Source organism: Oryx dammah, unplaced genomic scaffold (assembly GCF_014754425.2).
Source record: "Oryx dammah isolate SB20612 unplaced genomic scaffold, SCBI_Odam_1.1 HiC_scaffold_23, whole genome shotgun sequence".
Classification (NCBI taxonomy): domain Eukaryota; kingdom Metazoa; phylum Chordata; class Mammalia; order Artiodactyla; family Bovidae; genus Oryx; species Oryx dammah.
The window spans coordinates 85,894,321-85,914,103 of NW_024070207.1; positions in this window are offsets into that span (position 1 = coordinate 85,894,321).

A 19,783-nucleotide genomic window follows, 5' to 3' on the forward strand; every position below is an offset into this window, starting at 1 on the left:
AAGGATTAATCCAAGAAGAAGATATAACAATTGTAGATATATATGCACCCAACTTAGGAGCACCGCAATATGTAAGGCAAATCTTAACAAGTATGAAAGGGGAAATTAACAGTAACACAATAATAGTGGAAAGCTTTAATACCCTGTTTACACCTATGGATAGATCAACTAAACAGAAAATTAGCAAGGAAAAACAAACTTTAAATGATACAATGGACCATTTAGATCTAATTGATATCTATAGGACATTTCACCCCAAAACAATGAATTTCACCTTTTTCTACAGTTCACATGGAAACTTCTCCAGGATAGATCACATCCTGGCCACAAATCTAGCCTTGGTAAATTCAAAAAACATTGAAATCATTCCAAGCATCTTTTCTGATCACATTTCGGTCAGATTAGATGTCAATTATGAGAAAAAACTATTAAAAATACAAACATATGGAGGCTAAACAACATGCTTCTGAATAACCAACAAACCACAGAAGTCAAAAAAGAAATCAAAATATGCATAGAAATTAATGAAAATGAAAACACTACACAAAATCTATGGGATGGAGTAAAAGCAGTGCTAAGGGGAAGATTCAGAGCAATACAAGCTTACCTCAAGAAACAAGAGAAAAATCAAAGAAATAACCTAACTTTACATGTAAAGCTACTGGAAAAAAACAAGAAATTAAGCACCCTAGGTTTAGTAGAAGGAAAGAAATCATAAAAATTAGGGCAGAAATAAATGAAAAGCAAACAAAAGAGACCATAGCAAAAAAATCAACAAAACTAAAAGCTGGTTATTTGAGAAGATAAATAAAATAGACAAACCATTAGCCAGATTCCTCAAGAAACAAAGGGAGAAGAATCAAATCAACCAAATTAGAAATGAATATGGAGTAATCACAACAGACAATACAGAAATATACATGATCATAAAAGACCACTATCAGCAGCTATATGCCAGTAAAATGGACAACTTGGAAGAAATGGACAAATTCTTAGAAAAGTATACTTTTCCAAAACCAAACCAGGAAGAAATAGAAAATCTTAACAGACCCATCACAAGCATGGAAATCGAAACTGTAATCAGAAATCTTCCAACAAACAAAAACCCAGGTCCAGACCACTTCAGAGCTGAATTCTACCAAAAATTTAGAGAAGAGCTAACACCTATTGTACTCAAACTCTTCCAGAAAATTGCAGAGGAAGGTAAACTTCCAAACTCATTCTATGATGCCACCATAACCCTAATACCAATACCAGACAAAGATGCCAAAGAACAAAGAAAACTACAGGCCAATATTACTGATGAACACAGATGCTAAAATCGTTAACAAAATTCTAGAAAACAGAATCCCACAACATATTAAAAAAGATCATATATCACGACAAAGTTGCCTTTGTCCCAGGGATGCAACAATTCTTCAACATTTGCAAATCAATCAATGTGAGACAGCACATTAACCAATTGAAAGAGAAAACATATGGATATCTCAATAGATGCAGAAAAAGCTTTGACAAAATTCAACATTTATTAATGATAAAAAAAAAACCCTTCAGAAAGCAGGCATAGAATGAACATATCTCAACAAAATAAAAACCATATATAATAAACCCACAGCAAACATTATCCTCAATGGTGAAAAATTGAAAGCATTTCCCCTAAAATCAGGAACAAGACAAGGATGCCCACTCTCACCCCTACTATTCAACATAGTTTTGGAAGTTTTAGCCACAGCAATCAGAGAAGAAAAGGAAATAAAAGGAATCTAGATTGGAAAAGAAGTGAAACTCTCACTGTCTGTAGATAACATGATCCTCTGCCTCGAAAACCCTAAAAACCCCATCAGAAAATTGCTAGAGCTAATCAATGAATATAGTAAAGTTACAAGAGATAAAATTTACACGCAGAAATCCTTTGAATTCTTATACACTAACAATAAGAAAACAGAAAGCAGAATTCAGGAAACAATTCCATTCACCATTGTGGTACGTGGAATAAAATACTTAGGAATTAAATCTATGTAAAAAAAAAAACTATATAAAGAAAACCATAAAACACTGATAAAAGAAATCAAAGATGACACAAATAGATGGAGATATATACCATGTTCATGGATCGGAAGAATCAATATAGTGAAAATGAGTATACTACCCAAAGCAATCTATAGATTCAATGCAATCCCTATCAAGATACCAATGGTAGTTTTCAGAGAACTAGAATAAACAATTTTACAATTTGTATGGAAATACAAAACACCTCGAATAACCAAAGCAATCTTGAGAAAGAAGAATGGAACTGGAGGAATCAACCTGCCTGACTTCAGACTATACTACAAAGTTATAGTCATCAAGACAGTATGGTACTGGCACAAAGACAAAAAAAAAATAGATCAATGGAAAAAAATAGAAAGCCCATAGATAAATCCATTCACCTATGGACATCTTATCTTTGACAAATGAGGCAAGAATATACAATGGAGGAAAGATCATCTCTTTAACTGGTGCTGGGAAAAGTGGTCAGCCAGCTGTAAAAAAATGAAAATAGATCACTTTCTAACACCATACACAAAAATAAACTCAAAATGCATTAAATATCTAAATGTAAGACCAGAAACTATAAAACTCCTAGAGGAAAACAGACAAAACATTCTCTGACATAAACCACAGCAGGATCCTCTATGACCCACCTCCCAGAGTAATGGAAATAAAAGAAAAAATAAACAAATGGGACCTAATTAAACTTAAAAGCTTCTGCACAACGAAGGAAACTATAAGCAAGGTGAAAAGATAGCTTTCAGAATAAGAATAAAGAATAGTAAACAAATCAACTGACAAATAATTAATCTTTAAAATATACAAGCAATTCCTGCAGCTCAATTCCAGAAAAATAAACGACCTAATAAAAAAATGGGCCAAAGAACTAAACAGACATTTCTCCAAAGAAGACATACAGATGGCTAGCAAACATATGAAAAGATGCTCAACATCATTCATTATCAGAGAAATACAAATCAAACTCACAATGAGGTACCATCTCATGCCAGTCATAATGGCTGCTATCAAAAAGTCTACAAACAATAAATGCTGGAGAGGGTGTGGAGAAAAGGGAACCCTCTTACACTGTTGGTAGGAATGCAAACTAGTACAGCCACTATGGAGAACAGTGTGGAGATTCCTTCAAAAACTGGAAATAGAGCTGCCATATGACACAGCAACCCCACTGCTGGGCATACACACCAAGGAAACCAGAATTGAAAAGGACACATATACTCCAATGTTCATCACAGCGCTGCTTACAATAGCCAGGAGGTGGAAGCAACCTAGATGTCCATTGACAGAGAAATGGATAAGAAAGCTGTGGTACATATACACAAGGGAATATTACTCAGCCATTAAATATAATGCATTTGAATCAGTTCTAATGAGGTGGATGAAAATGGAGCCTATTATACAGAGTGAAGTAAGTCAGAAAGAAAAACACCAATACAGTATATTACACTTATATATGGAAATTAAAAAGATGGTAACGATGACCTTATACGTGAGACAGCAAAAGAGACACAAATGTAAAGAACAGACTTTTAGGTTGTGCAAAAAGGCGAGGGTGGGATGATTTGAGAGAATAACATTGAAACATGTATATTGCCATATGTAAATTAAATGACCAGTGAAAGTTCCATGTGTGAAGCAGAGCACTCAAAATCAGTGCTCTGGGACAATCCAGAGGGATAGAGTGGGGAGGGAGGTGGAAGGGGGAGGTTCAGGATGGAGAAACACAAATACACCTATGGCTGATTCATATCGATGTATGGCAAAGACCATCAAATATTGTAAATTAATCATTGTCCAATTAATGTAAATTATTTTTAAGAAAGCATTATAAAGCAATTATCCTCCAATTAAACATAAGTTTAAAAAGTAAAAAGATAATCTCAATGAGTGAAAAAAAAAGAAAGAAAGCCATTAGACTGCAGTGGTTTGAGTGACTTAGGAATCTGTGTAAACAGACCAAAGCCTAAGCCTGTAAAGTCTCAAGGATAACAAACTGAAACCTAAGGACAATGAATCACAAATAGTCATGTAATGCAACTGCTTAAACTATAGCCAAGTTCTGTTTTTCTTTACTTATGCCTGCCTCTTCTCTATAAAAGTCTTTCCTTTAGCTCTTATTGGTGGAACACTCTTAACCATTTTCAGTCCAGTCCTGCCCGATTCCAACTAAGTTTTGCTCAAATAAACTCAAAGTGTGTAATATGCCTCAGTTTATCTTTTAATACTTCCATGTTTCAAAAACTCCAATTTTTCCCATTGTAGTTAATGTAAACTCTGAACTTCTCACCTATAATAATATGGTTCTTGCCTACCTCTCCAGTTTTGTTTTCTATGACACTCTCCTTCATACACTTTGCTATAATAACAACGTCCTCTTTACATCTCTTGAAAATTTTAAGCTTGCTTCTGTCCCGGTGCCTTTGCAGGCTATTTCTTCTACCTGAAGTGTTTTTTGCTCAGAATTTTGCATGGTTGGCAACTTTGCTCCATTCAGGTCTCAGCTCAAATATTATCTCTTGTGATAGTTATTCTCCAAACATGATTCCCCAAGGAATCACACTCCTTCATTATTCTTATTCTTGTATATCTCATCTCTTTAAATCTGGGATGGTCCTTTACCTTCCTTGCAACTAATAGAATGCGACAGAAGTGATGCTATATAACTTGTGAGGCTGTATCAGAATATTTATAGCAAGTGTATGGGACAGTGCTTTGCACAGAGTAGGTCCTCAGTATCTGTTCAACTAATAAGTTGCCACACTGGTCTATTGGAATGCTTATTTTAGGTGAAGCTAACCACTATGTTAAGATGGCTGATTACCCTAAGATCACCATGCTGTGAAGAGGCCCATGCTAGTCATGTGGAGAAGTCACAGAAAGAGAGAGAGACCTGTAATGCCAGTGTGTCTGGCCATCCCATTTTGAGTCCTTTTAGTTTATCTATGGCCCCAAATTAAATACCATCCATGCAAGTAAAGAAACCACCCTGGACATTTTACTTTCTTCATAATATGTATCACCACTAAAACTACTCTTGTTTACTAATCATTTTTCATTTCTATTGTATATCTTGTCCTACTAGTATGTAACATTTATGAGAACAAAATCTTTGTATAATATTATATCCTCAGCAGCTAAATCACGCATCTCAGACTTTTGTGCGTACAAATCACCTGGTGATCTTTAAATTTGGATTCTGATTCAGAAGGTCTGAAATGGGCCTAAAATTTCAGAATTTCTAAAAGGTTCTTAGGTGGTACAGATACTGATGGTCTACAGACCATGCTTTGAATAGTATGATAATAGAGAGCTCTAGGTAGAATTCAGTGAATGGGATCCACCTGAAAGAATTTGTTCCCTTCTGTGTGAACCTCTGGCTTTCTAACTTCTCTTGAAAAATCAGAAGATTTAGAATCCCTCGGCTAACATTTCCACCTTGCAATCATTGACTGGAGCTGGGTGCAGCTGCTCTCTTTTAGGGACATAAACCTACCCTGTAGCTCTTGCTTAGCTCCAGGAGACATCTGAATGGTGACTTCTACTCTTCAGGGCTCTCTGACCTTCATCTTTATTCTAACTCTACAATTCCAGGAGATCAAAATCAAAAATGTCTTCTCCTTCAAACAGATTTTTTTTTTCTCTAGAAATGATTTGGAGAAGGAAATGGCAACCAACTCCAATGTCCTTGCCTGGAGGATCCCAGGGATGGGGAGCCTGGTGGCCTGCCGTCTATGGGGTTGCACAGAGTCAGACACGACTGAAGTGACTTAGCAAGCAAGGAAGGATTAGGTGTTCCAGGTGAGGGTTTAGTGAAGTAAGTGATATGTAGGCAGCTTAGGGTAGTGACTATTTACCAGCTGGTATAGAAACATTTCAATATTTAAGAGATGATATAACTTTGAATTTCCTGAATATTAGCCCTAAGTGTCAGAAAGTGGAGGGCTTCCCAGGTGTCTCAGTAGTAAAGAATTCTGCCTCCAATGCAGGAGAAACAGATTTGATCCCTGGGTCAGGAAGATCCCCTGAAGTAGGAAATGGTAACCCACTCCAGTATTCTTGCCTGGAAAATTCCATTGCAAAGAGTCTGACATGTCTGTGCACATACACATGCAAGATCTGGATTCGCCAACAGAGCAAGACCCAGATTTCCCACAGCCAGTCCCTCCCATCAGGAAACTTCCACAAGCCTCTTATCCTTATCCATCAGAGGGCAGAAAGAATGAAAACCACAATTACAGAGAGCTAACCAAATTGATTCATGGGGTCACAAAGAGTCGGACATGACTGAGCGACTGAACTGAACTGAACCAAACTGATCACAGCCTTGTCTAACTCAATCAAACTGTGAGCCATGCCATGTAGGCCCACTCAAGATGGATGGGCCATGGTGGAGAGTTTGGGCAAACTGTGGTCCACTGGAGAAGGGAATGGCAAACCACTTCAATATTCTTGCCTTGAGAAACCCCTTAAACAGTATGAAAAAGCAAAAAGATAGGGCACTAAAAGATGAACTCCCCAAGTCAGTAGGTGCCCAATATGCTACAGGAGAAGAGTGGAGAAACAACTCCAAAAAGAATGAAGAGATAGAGCCAAAGCAAGAACAACACTCAGCTGTGGATGTGACTGGTGATGGAAGTAAAGTCTGATGCTGTAAAGACTAATGTTGCATGAAGTGAAGTGAAGTTGCTCAGTCGTGTCTGACTGTTTGTGACCCTATGGACTGTAGCCTACCAGGCTCCTCCGTCCATGGTATTTTCCAGGCAAGAGTACTGAAGTGGGTTGCCATTTCATTCTCGAGGGGATCTTCCCGACCCAGGGATCAAACCCAGGTCTCCCGCATTGCAGGCAGACACTTTACCATCTGAGCCACCAGGGAAGCCTAATATTGCATATGAACCTGGAATGTTGGGTTGATGAATCAAGGTAAATTGGAAGTGGTCAAACAGGAGATGGCAAGAGTGAACACTGACATTTTAGGAATCAGTGAATTAAAATGGACCAGAATGGGTGAATGTACATTATGTCTACTACCGTGGGCAAGAATCCTTTAGAAGAAATGGAGTGACCCTCATGGTCAACAAAAGAGTCCAAAATGCAGTACTTGGGTGCAATCTTAAAAAATGACAGAATGATCTCTGGTCATTTCCAAGGCAAACCATTCAATATCACAGTAATCCAACTCTATGCCTCAAACACCAATACCAAAGAAGCTTGAGTTGAGCAGTTCTATGAAGAACTACAAGAGGTTCTAGAACTAACTTCATAAAAAAAAAAAAAGATGTCTTTTTCAGCATGGGGACTGGAATGCAAAAGTAGGACGTCAAGAGATACCTGGAGTAACAGGCAAATTTGGCCTTGGAGTACAGAATGAAGCAGGGCAAAGTTTACACAGTTTTGCCAAGAGAATGCACTGGTTATAGCAAACACCATCTTCCAACAACACAACGACTCTACACATGGACATCCCCAGATGGTCAATACCAAAATCAGATTGATCACATTCTTTGCAGCAAAAGATGAAGAAGCTCTATACAGTCAGCAAAACCAAGACCAGGAACTGACTGTGGCTCAGATCATGATCTCTGTATTGCAAAATTAAGACTTAAATTGAAGGAAGTAGGGAAAACCACAAGACCATTCAGGTATGGCCTAAATCAAATCCCTTATGATTATACAGTGAAAGTGACAGCTTCAAGGGATTAGATATGATAGACAGAGTGCCTGAAGAACTATGGATGGAGGTTCACAACATTGTACAGGAGGCTGTGATCAAAACCACCCCCAAGGGAAAAAAATGCAAAAAGGCAAAATGGTTGTCTAAGGAGGCTTTGCAAATAGCTGAGAAAAGAAGTGAGGCAAAAGACAAAGGAAACAGGAAACATATATCCATCTGAATGCAAAGTTCCAAAGAATAGCAAGGAGAGATAAGAAAACTGTCCTCAGTGATCAATGCAAAGAAATAGAGGAAAACAACAGAATGGGAAAGACTAGAGATCTCTTCAAGAAAATTAGAGATATCAAAGGAACATTTCATGCAAATATAGGCACAACAAAAGACAGAAATGGTATGGACCTAACAAAAGCAGACTATGTTAAGAAGATGTGTCAAGAACACACAGAAGTACTATACAAAAAATACTCCAGAAGGAATCAATAGTAGAATAACTGAGGCAGAAGAATAAATAAGTTAGCAAGAAGATAGACTAGTGAAAATAACTTCTGAAGAGCAGAATAAAGGGAAAACAGTTGAAAGAACTGAGGATAGCCTCAGAGACACGTGGGACAATGTTAAATGCACCAACATTCAACTTTTAGGAGTCTCAGAAGAAGAGAATAAGAAAGGTCTGAGAAGTTTTGAAGAGATTATGGTAGAAAACCACCTAATATGGAAAAGGAAATAATCAAGTCCAAGAAGCGCAGAGTCCCATACAGGATAAACCCAAGAAGAAACACGCCAAGACATGGAGTAAATAACTAACCAAAATTAAAAGCATAAAGTATTAATAGCAGCAAAGGGGAAACATCAACTAACATACAAGGTAATCACAATATTAATACCTGATCTTTCAGCACAAACTCTCTAGGTCAGTAGATAGTGGCAGGATATCTTTAAAATATTGAAAGGGAAAAACCTACAATCAAGATTACACTACCCAGCAAGGATCTCATTCAAAATTAATAAAGAAACCAAAACCTTTATAGACAAAAATTAAGACACTTCAGCATATCCAAACCAGATTTACAACAAATGCCACAGAAGGAGAAGGAAAACACCTACAAAAACAACTCCAAAACAATTAAGAAAATGTCAATATGAAACACGTGCTAAGAGGAAAGTTCATAGCAATACAGGCATACCTCAAGAAACAAGAAAAAAGTCAAATAAATAACCTAACTCTACACCTAAAGCAACTAGAAAAGGAAGAAATGGAGAACCCCAGAGTTAGTAGAAGGAAAGAAATCTTAAAAATTAGGGCAGAAATAAATGCAAAAGAAACAAAAGTGACCATAGCAAAAATCAACAAAGCCAAAAGCTGGTTCTTTGAAAGGATAAATAAAATTGACAAACCATTAGCCAGACTCATCAAGAAACAAAGGGAGAAAAATCAAATCAATAAAATTAGGAATAAAAATGGAGAAATCACAACAGACAACACAGAAATACAAAGGATCATAAGAGACTACTATCAACAATGATATGCCAATAAAATGGACAACGTGGAAGAAATGGACAAATTCTTAGAAAACTACAACTTTCCAAAAGTGAACCAGAAAGAAATAGAAAATCTTAACAGACCCATCACAAGCACGGAAATTGAAACTGTAATCAGAAATCTTCCAGTAAACAAAAGTCCAGGTCCAGACAGCTTCACAGCTGATTTCTACCAAAAATTTAGAGAAGAGCTAACACCTATCCTACTCAAACTCTTCCAGAAAATTGCAGAGGAAGGTCAACTTACAAACTCATTCTATGAGGCCACCATCACCTTAATACCAAAACCTGACTAAGATTCCACAAAAAAAGAAAACTACAGGCCAATATCACTGATCAACATAGATGCAAAAATCCTCAACAAAATTCTAACAATCAGAATCCAACAACACGTTAAAAAGATCATACATCATGACCAAGTGGGCTTTATCCCATGGATGCAAGGATTCTTCAATATCCGCAAATCAATGTAATACACCACATTAACAAATTGAAAAATAAAAGACATATGATTATCTCAATAGATGCAGAGAAGGCCTTTGACAAAGTTCAACATCCATTTATGACAAAAACTCTTCAGAAAGCAGGAATAGAAGGAACATACCTCAACATAATAAAAGCTATATATGACAAACCCACAGCAAACATTATCCTCAATGGTGAAAAGTTGAAAGCATTTCCCCTAAAGTCAGGAACAAGACAAGGGTGCCCATTTTCACCACTACTATTCAACATAGTTCTGGAAGTTTTGGCCACAGCAATCAGAGCAGTAAAAGAAATAAAAGGAATCCAAATTGGAAAAGAAGAAGTGAAACTCTCACTGTTTGCAGATGACATGATCCTCTACATAGAAAACCCTAAAGATTACTTTTAAATTCAATGAATTAAATACTCCAACCAAAAGACATGGACTAACTGAGTGGATACAAAAGCAAGTCCTATGTATATGCTGTTTATAAGAGACTAATTTCAGACCTAGAGACACATACAGATTGAAAGAGAGAGGATGAAGAAAGGTATCCCAGAGAACGAGATGGCAGAGGAGTAGATGGATATTGAGCATATCTCTCTCCATGGATACATCACTAATACACCTTCAGACACATAAGATCTTGTAGAACACCAGCTGAGAGCAAGAAAGAGTACCTGAAAGAATATATAGAACCAGGAAGAACTTGGTAGGATAAAGGAAGTGGCGCGGGGCAGGGGGAGGGGGCGGGTGGAAGGAGAGTGAGAAGGACTGCACCTACACCTGGGGAGTGGGGGAACTGAAGCAGGGGTCAGATCCCTACATCAGGGAAAATATTGGGGGCAGAGGAAAAGCGTTTGAGGCTGTTGGGCAGTGAAGCAGCTGATCAGTTACAGTCTTATTGAAATGAGAATCACAGAGACAGCCCTTGCTGCAATCATACATACCTTGGACAGAGATGCGAGTCCCCTAGAATGCACAGCAGCTGGGAGCTGGAGTGTAGGGACTGGAGAGCAAATCCCAGAGTGAAGTCTGCTGTTGGCTGCAGGGAGATGCCCCAAGGGGACATGAAGGAGGAGATCATGGTTGAAAATGACTGTGTAGGAAAACCAGGCAGCCATGAAGGCAAAATGATACTGTTGAGTCATGTACAGGGCGGGGAGACAACACTGTAGCCTCTCTCTCCCACATACCAGCACCAGCAACTGAACAATAGAGAAAGACCCCAGACAGGCTGGCCCTTTAAGCCTCTGATGAGCCGAACAACAGAGAAGGACTCCAGCCAGGAGGGCCTTTTAAGTGCCTGATCAGGCCAAGCAAAAGAGAAGGGCCAGCCAAAGAGCCCCTCTGATCACCAGCTGCCAGAGTCTAGAAAAAAGACTCTGACTGGGTCATAGCTCCTACTGTTGAGGCAGTCAGTGTCCATACACATTTGGTGCTTCCAGGGTCCCTGTGATCCAAGCAGCTGTGCCACCTCTATACTCAAAACTTGCTGGGGCAGAGCTGCCAGAAGCTAGAAAAAACCCTAGGGTACATTTCATGCTGCTCTAGCTGCTGGCTCCTGAGTACCTGGTGGTGCTGGGCCCTTGTGATCCAAGCAACTGTGCCACCTGGGTCCTCACTGAGGCAGACCCAGGTCCTTCAGGGCAGACTTAAGAGCAAAGCCCTGTGGATGACTCACATACAGAGGTGGAGATAAAACCACAGTTGAAACACAGGGACAGTGTGGCTAAGGAAGAGGACTGAAATGCTTCCCACCAGCTATACAAGTGGCAGGTTAAATCCAAATGATCAACTGGGCTGACTCTGTGTGCTATGGGATATATAAAAGGACAATGAAAGCTCCCACAAAAGAAAACGAACTGGCTCTGGCACCTGGAGGTGGACTTTGGAGGCAAGAACACACAGGAGTAAGACCAGATTACAGTCTGAGCTGCCATCACAGCAGATCTGGAGACCAGTCCAGTATCGGAGGGCATCCTACAGAGGAGAGGTGGACTGTGATTCACAAAGAGGGAAAAGATACTGACAGCTGAGATTCAAAAAAATGTATTTATTATTCTTATATTTTGACTTGTTCTGCAGTTGTTTCTTGATTTTTTTTTCTTTTTTCCCCCACTGTTGCTATATTTGTTGATTTTATTAGTACTATTAAATTCATTTAACCTTCTGATAATTTTTTAATCATACTTTTTAATTCTTTTATATCTTTCTCCTCTACAGTGGCCTTTTGCAGTTCTGGGGCATATATTTTTTCTTTTCTTTTTCTTTTTTTTTATTTTTACAAAATTTTAAAGTTTATTTTTATTATTTTACTACATTTATTCTTTTGTTTGCCTTTCTTATTGTTATTTTCCAGTTGTAGTTGCTCTAATATATATAAATATTTATTTACCTCTTTTAACTATGCTTTTTCTATTCTTTTTCTTACCATATTGGTTAGTTCGTTTTGTTTCCATTGCTTTATTCCCCAGTTGGCACCTTGCTTTGGTTTTGTATTTCAGTTTGTACTTTAGTTTTGTTGTAAAAAGTTGATATTATATTTGGTTTCCTTTACTCACCAGGTCAATCTCTTGAACTTTATTTTCTTGAGGGGGGCTTTTTCAGTTTTGTTTATGGCTGTATATGTGTATGTCTATATTCCATTATTTTTGTTATTATTTGAATGATTTTGTATTTGCCATTTGTCTGGGTCTCCTCTTTTAATCCTTGTTTTTTGCTTTTGTGTGTTTGTTTTAATCTCCTTTAACGCCATAACAAACAACCTGTGAAAGCTGCATTCCCTGGCCATAAATCAGGCCCTGAGCCTTTGAAGTGTGACCGCTGACACCAAGACACTAGATTGCCAGAGAACTCCTAACCCCAGGGAGTATGAATCACTAAGAACTCCCACAAAGACCTCCACCTGTGTATAAGACCTGGCATCACCAACTGCCAGCAGAACTCTGTGCAGGGCACCTCACCCAAACAACAAGACAAAAGCACAGATCCAGTCATCAGCAGATAGGATTACCACCTCACAGAGCTCCACCCATCAGAGGAAAAAATAAAAACAAAAACTCATGTCCTTCCACTTGAACACAAGCACAAGTCACATTGAATGTGAAGCCTACATAATTAGACCAACCTTACCCACCGAGTGCAGAAACCAAAAGGAAAAAGGAATTCAACATCAAAGCCTGGGAAAAAGAAATCTCAAACACAATAAGTTAATAAAAAAGAAAACGCAGAGACATACTGTGCAAATGAAGGAACAAGTAAGAAACACAAAACCAAATAAACAAAAAAGAAATAAGCAAACTATCTTAAAAACAATTCAGAGTAATGATTATAAAGATGATCCAAACCCCCCAAAACAGAATGGAGAAAATGCAAGAATCAATTTACACATTTAAAAAAGACCTAGAAGAAATAAAGAATAAACAAAGAGAGACAAACAACACAATCACTGAAATTAAAAATACTCTAAAAGAAATCAATAGCATAATATCTGAAGCAGAAGAACAGATAAAAGTCCTGGAAGATAGAATGATAGAAATAACTGCTGCAGAGCAGAATAAAGGAAAAAGAATGAAAGTAACAGAGTATAGTCTCAGAAACTTCTGGGACAATATTAAATGCACCACCATTGAAATTATAAGGGTCCAGAAGAAGAATATAAAAAGAAGAGTTTCAGAAAAAAATTGAAGAGATTATATTCAAAAATTTCTCCAGCGTTGGAAAGGAGACAGTCAGTCAATTTCACGAAGTACAGAGAATCTCATACAGGATAAATCCAAGGAGAAACACAGCTAGACACATACTAAGCAAACTAACAAAGACTAAATACAAAGAGAGAATATTAAAAGGCAGCAAGGGAAAAACAACAAGTAACATACAAGGGAAATCCCATACAATTAACAGCTGATCTTTCAGAAGACACTCTGCAGGCCAGAAGGGAATGGCAGGATATATTTAAAGTATTGAAAAGGAAAAATCTACAATCAAGATTATTCTACCTGGCAAGGATCTCATTCAAAACTGATGTAGAAATCAAAAGCTTTACAGAGAAGCAAAAGTTAAGAGAATTTAGTACTACCAAACCAGCATCACAACAAATGTTAAAGGGACTTATTTAAACAGGAAACACAAGAGAAGGGAAAGACCTATAAAATGACCCAAAATAATTAAGAAAGTGCCAATAAAAACATATATATCAACAATTACTTTAAATGAAAATGGATTAAATGCTCCAACCAAAAGATGCAGACTGGCTGAATGGATGCAAAAACAAGACCCAAATATATGGTGCCTTCAGACCTAGAGACACATACAGACTGAAACTTAGAGGATGGAAAAAGATACTTCATGCAAATGGAAATCAAAAGAAATCCAGAGTAGCAATCCTCATATCTGACAAAATAGACCTTAAAATAAAGAATATTGCAAGAGATAAGGAAGGACACCACATAATAATCAAGGGATCAATCCAAGAGGAAGATATAACAATTGTAGATATCTATGCACCCAACATAGGAGCACCTCAATACATAAGATAAATACTAACACAGAGAGAAGGAGAAACTGAAAGTAACACAATAATAGCACCTCACACACCTCACTCACATTAAGGGACAGATCATCAAAACATAATATCAATAAGGAAACACAAGCCTTAAATGACACATTAGGCCAGATGGTTCTAATTGATATCTTCAGGACATTCCATCCAAATGCAGACATATACTCCTTGTGCTCAAATGCACATGGAGCATTCTCCAGGATAGACCACATCACAGGTCACAAATCAAACCTCAGTAAATTTAAGAAAATTGAAATCACATCAAGCATTTTTTTTTTACCACAATGCTATGAGACTAGATATCAATTACAGGAAAAACACTGTACAAACACAAACATTTGGAGATTTTAAAATAATATGTTTCAAATAACAAACATTACTGAAGAAATCAAAAGGGAAATAAAAAAATTTCTAGAACAAAATGACAATGAAAACAGGACAACTCAAAACCTGTGGGATGCAGCAAAAGCAGTTCTAAGAGGGAGTTTATAGCAATACAATCCTACCCCAGGAAACAAGAAAACCATTGAAGAGACAACCTAACTTTACTCCTAAAACAACTGGAAAGAGAAGAAGAAGAAGAAGAACAACAACAACAAAACAAAGTTAGCAGGATGAAAAGAATCATAAACATCAGAGCAGAAATAAATTAAAATGAAATGAAGGAAATAATATTAAAGATTAATAAAACTAAAAGCAGGTTCTTTGAGAAAATAAACAATATTGACAAAATTTTAGCCAGACTTATCAGGAAAAAAATGGAGAAAAATCAAATCAATAAAATTGATAATGAAAAACGAGAGTTTACAACAGACAATGCAGAAATACAAGAATCATAAGAGACGATTTTGACCAAGTATAACCCAATAAAATGGACATGAAAAAATAGATTCTTAGAAAAGTTCAATCCCCAAAATTGAACCAGGAAGAAATAGAAATTATGAACAAGTCAATTACATGCACTTAAATTGAAACTGTGATTAAAAAAAAAAAAACTTTTATAAAACAATAGCCCAGGGACAGATGGGTTCTCAGGGGAATTCTATCAAACATTTAGAGAAGAGCTAATGCCTTTCAGAAAACTAAGATCATGGCATCCGGTCCGATCACTTCATGGCAAATAGATGGGGAAACAATGGAAGCAATGAGAGACTCTGACAGCATAATAGAAATCAGAGATACTACTTTGCCAACAAAGGTTCGTCTAGTCAAAGCTCTGGTTTTTCTAATAGTCATGTATGGATGTGAGAGTTGAACTATAAAGAAAACTGAGTTCCGAAAAATTGAGGCTCTTGAACTGTGGTGTTGGAGAAGAATCTTGAGAGTCTCTTGGATTGCAAGGAGATCCAACCAGTCCATTCTAAAGGAAATCAGTCCTGAATATTCATTGGAAGGACTGATGCTGAAGCTGAAATTCCAAAACTTTGGCCACCTGATGCAAAGAACTGACTCCCTTGAAAAGACCCTGATTCTGGGAAAGATTGAAAGCAGAAGGAGAAGGGGCTGACAGAGGATGAGATGGTTGGATGGTATCACGGACTTGATGGATATGAGTTTGAGTAAGCTCCGGGAGTTGGTGATGGAAAGTGAACCCTGGCATGCTGCACTCCATGGGGTCACAAAGAGTCAGACTTGACTGAGTGACTGAACTGAACTGAAGCCTATCATTCTAAGACTATTTCAAAAAATTGCAGATGAAGGAACACTTCCAAACTCATTCTATGAGGCCATCACCCTGATACCAAAACCAGATAAAGATTGCACAAAAAAACAAAATTACATACCAATATCACCAAAAAATATAGATGCAAAACTCCTCAACAAAATTCTTGCAAACATAATCCAACAACACATTAAAAGGATCTCGCACCATGATCAAGTGAGGTTTATCCCAGTGATGCAATGATTCTTCAATATATGCAAATCAATCAATGTGATGGACCATATTAACAAATTGAAAGATAAATACCATATAATCCATTGAATGGATGTAGAGAAAGCTTTTGACAAAATTTAACATCCATTTATGAAAAAAACTCCTCAGAACATGGGTATAGAAGAAAGCTACCTCATTGTAATATAGGCTGTATATGACAAATCCACAGCAAACATTATTCTCAATGGTGAAAAACTGATAGCATTTCCTCTAAGATCAGGAACAAGCCAAGGGTGCCCACTCTCATTGCTATTAATCAACACAGCTTTGGTTGTCCTAGAAAAGAAAAGGAGATATAAGAAATCCAGATTGGGAAAGAAGAAGTAAAACTCTCACTGTTTGCAAATGATGTGATACTGTAAATTTGTGCATTCACATGCGTGTGTGCTTAGTTGCTCAGTCATGTGTGACTCTTTGCGAACTTGTGGACTGTAGCCCACCAGACTTTTCTGTCCATGGGATTATCCTGGCAAGAATACCGGAGTGGGTTGCCATTTTCTTCTTCAGGGAATCTTGTCAATCCAGGGATTGAATGCACATATCCTGCAGCTCCTGCATTGACAGGCATATTCTTTACCAATGACCACCTGGGAATCCCAATATTATACATTGAAAATTAAGATATCATCAGAAAATTACTAAATATAATCAATTAATTTAGTCACAAGATACAAAATAAACAGAGAAATATCTTGCCTTCCTATACAATAAAAATGGAGGAAAAAAAATAGAAATCAAGGAAGCAATCCCATTCACCATTGCCACAAAAGAATAAAATACATAGAAATAAACCAATCTAAGGAGACAAAATACCTGTATGCAGGAAACTACAAGAGACTGATGAAGAAATCAAAGACAAAAACTATAAATATATCATGTTCTTTGATTAGAAGAATCAGTAATCTGAAAATGACTATCCTACCCAAAGCAATCTATAGAGTCAATGCAGTAGTCAAATTACTACTGGAATTTTCACAAAACTAGAACCAAAGATATCACAATTTATATAGAAGCATAAAAGACCCCAAATAGCCAAAGCTTTCTTGAGAAAGAAATATGGAACTTCAGGAATTAACCATTATGACTTTATACTACAAAAGTACAATAATAAAGACAGCATGGTATTGGTACAAAAACAGATCAATGGAACAAGATAAAAAACTCTTAGATAAAACCATTCATCTATTGGTACCATATCTTTGGAAAAGAATGCAAGAATATACAATGGAGAAAAGATAATCTCTTCAATAAGTGGTGCTAGGAAAAGTAAACAGCTACCTGTAAAAGAATGGAATTAGAAAACTTCCTAACACCAAACATGAAAATAAATTAGAAAGGATTAAAGACCTAAATGTAAGGCCAAAAACTATAAAACTGATTGATAGAGGAAAACTTAGAACACTCTTTGACACAAATTGCATCAAGACCTTCTTTGACCCATCTCCTAGAATAATGGAAATATAAACAAAAAGAAATGAATGGTACCTAATCAAGCTTAAAAGCTTTTGCACACCAAAGGAAACTATAAACAAGATGAGAAGAGAGCCCTCAGAATGGGAGAAAATAATTGCAAATGAAGCAGCTGACAAAAGATTAATCTACATAATATATAAGCTATTCAAGCAGGTCAATATCAGAAAAACAACCTAATCAAGAAATGGACAGAGGACCTAAACAAATATTCATATAATACAAAGAAGACATACAGATGGCTAATAAATACATGAAAACATGCTCAACATCACTCATTATTAGAGAAATGAAAATCAAAACTACATTGAGGTCTCATTTCACAATAGTCAGAATGGTCATCATCAAAAAATCTACAAACAATAAATGCTAGAGAGGATGTAGAGAAATGCAAACCTTCTTGCATTGCTGGTGGGAATGTAAATTGAAATAGCCACTAGGGAGAACAGTATGGAGATCCCTTAAAAAGTAGGAATAAAATTCCCATATGACCTAGCAATCCCACTACTTGGCATATGCCCTGAGAAAAACAAATTCTAAAAAACACATGTACCCCCAATGTTCATTACAGCACTATTTACAATAGTTAGGACATAGAAGCAACCTAGATGTCTATCAACAGATGGATGGATACAGAAGCTGTGGTACATATATATAATGGTATGTTATGTAGCCATAGAAAGGAACACATTTGAGTCAGTTGTAGTGAGGTAGATGAACCTAGAGCCTCTTATACAGAGTGAAGTAATTCAGAAGGAGAAAAACAAATATTATATATTAATATATATATATTGAATCTAGGAAAGTGTACTGATGAATCTATTTTCAGGGCAAGAATAGAGATCCAGACATAGAGACAAGTATATTTGGGGGAAGGAGAGGGTGAGATGAATTGGGAGAGTAGCATTGAAACATATAGATCACCATATGTAAAATACAGATATTAGGAAATTGCTTCATAAAAAGGGAGCTCAACCTGGTGCTCTGTGATAATCGAGAGGGGTAGGATAGAGTGCAGAGTGGGAGAGAGATTCAAGACCGAGAGTACCTATAAATACTTATGACTGATTCATGTAGAAACCAACACAATTTTGTAAGGCAATTGTCCTACAATTAAAAATTAAAAAATAAATTAATTTTTAAAAAAGTAAAAGAAGGGACATGACCAGACATGGGTAGGAAGTGGTGAGTTAAAATTAAGCTCAATTTTGCCTATTTTTGTCCCATGTTTTTTTTTTTAAGCTGTATTCACCTTATTATTTATTAAAGTAATAATTCATAAACACAAATAAATATTTATTAAACATAATAAAAATAAAAGATAAAAGTTAATAAAAGTAACAATACCAATAACTGAACAAAATGAAACAAAAAAATTAAGAATATTTTCCTGGGGCCACTGCTGAGAGTGTGCTTGCTCCCATAGTGAGCAAGAACCAATCTCTGCCTCCCCAGGAGGCCTTCCAGTACCTCTAGGTAGATCTTGGGACCTGCTGTCAACACTGTGGGGCCAGCTTAGACTGACCTGGCCTAATTCCTACAAGTATTTGTCTCCTAATTCCATTGCTACAAAGGGTAGACCAGTCTCAGTTGTGGGAACAGAAGGTGGCTTACTCAGAGATTTTCAGTGAGATGGGAAGGAGCTAAATTTAGAATCACGTGACTTTCAGTTGCGCTTCTTCCATTGCTCTTTAAAGAAAAGCAATGCACAGAGTAGAAAAGGGTCAGGTTTATTCAGGTATTCCACAGACACAGGATTTACCAAGCTGATCTCAGGGATTTAACCCATGACTTGTGCAGATACATGGAAAGATTTTTGTTCTTCCTTAGTTTCACTGCCCCTGGGGCCCAGCTTTGGTTTTGACCCCACCTCTGCATGTGCACCACTGTCAGGTGTTTGTTCCCTGCCCAAGCAAGAGGGAAAAAACAACCCCTGCTTGGGGCACACTTATTCACTCAGACTGGGGCATGCATGAGTTGCCTCTGGTAGCAGGAATTGTCAGTCAGTTGTAACCAACTGTGACAACTCGATCTGGTGAGAGTCTCTCCAGTCTGTGGAGTCCCTCCAGTCTGTGGAGTCCACAG